The 1,141-nt window shown below is 43.4% G+C and overlaps 1 pseudogene across 1 annotated transcript; it reads left to right on the top strand.

Moving 5' to 3' along the window:
* Positions 1-250: 250 nt before the first annotated feature.
* On the top strand, positions 251-933 carry LOC308569853 (fatty acid-binding protein, adipocyte pseudogene; annotated as a pseudogene). The gene has a single exon. The product of its transcript is annotated as a fatty acid-binding protein, adipocyte pseudogene (transcript).
* The last annotated feature ends 208 nt before the right edge of the window (positions 934-1,141 follow it).

Here is a 1,141-nt window from a genome sequence, read left to right as displayed (position 1 = left end):
ATCCTAAAAGTGCCTGGCCAGAAAGAGAACAAGGACAGCAAAGGGGGGAATTCCAAAGAGAGGTTGCTGCCATCCTTTGAATGTGGAAGTGATATAAAACTAGGCACAGGTGGAGAAATTGGGCTAGTCCTCTCTCATAACACTAGACCTCAAGGAGGTCCCTTGAAGCTGAATGTGGAAGATTCAGGACAGACAAAACTTTGGAATTCACTCTGACAAGAGGCTGTGATGGTGGCTTGAAAAGAGGATGGAGGAGAGGTGCTGTGCTCTTTGTGGTGCTTAGTTAAACTTGTAAGAAGTTCCTCAGGAAACTTAGTTAATCCTACACCATGTGTGAACAATTTTTGGGAACTTGGAAGCTTGTTTCCACAGAAAAAATTGATGACTATATGAAAGAACTTGGCGTGGGCTTTGCCACCAGAAAGGTGGCTGGTGTTGCCAAGCCCAATGTGATCATCAGTTGCAACAGAGATGTTATAACCATCAAAACAGAGAGCAGTTTAAAGAACACTGAGATTTCCTTCAAACTGGGGGAACAGTTTGATGAGACCACAGCAGAAGACAGGAAAGTAAAGAGTATTGTAACATTAGACAATGGGTTGCTCAATCAGTTGCAGAAATGGGATGGCAAAGAGACTACAATAAAAAGAAAAATAGAAGAGATGGAAAGCTGGTTGTGGAGTGTGAAATGAACAACGTTATCTGCACCAGAGTGTATGAGAAAGCATGAAGATAGACTCCTTCCCCTGTGTAGTTAGTGGGATACAGAAGCAGGAGAGTTAACTGGTTCGGGGTGCAGAGCCCCACAAGGCAGCTGCTTTCTCCAAAGAACTGATATGTTATTGATAGAACCGTTCCAAAGAACCTGTATACAGTATTCAACCTAAAAGTATGGTGACTATTCAATAAAGTGCTTAATGATAACGTAAGAAAGGGGAGGGAGAGGATGGAGGAGAAGGCTGTCAATAGCTTCTGGCCACGATGGCTACGCCTCTGAATGCCAACTGATGGGAATCCTAGAATTGTGAAGTTGGAAGGGACCCTGAGTGTTTTCATTTCACTTTTAATTTGTACACTGCCTTGCTTACTATGCACAAGGCGGTTTGCAAGCTGAAGAAACAACAGAGATCGCACAGACCTT

This window comes from Podarcis bocagei, assembly GCF_964188305.1.
Source record: "Podarcis bocagei genome assembly, chromosome: 12".
Taxonomy (NCBI): Eukaryota; Metazoa; Chordata; class Lepidosauria; order Squamata; family Lacertidae; genus Podarcis; species Podarcis bocagei.
This window is presented reverse-complemented; position numbering and strand designations above follow the sequence as displayed.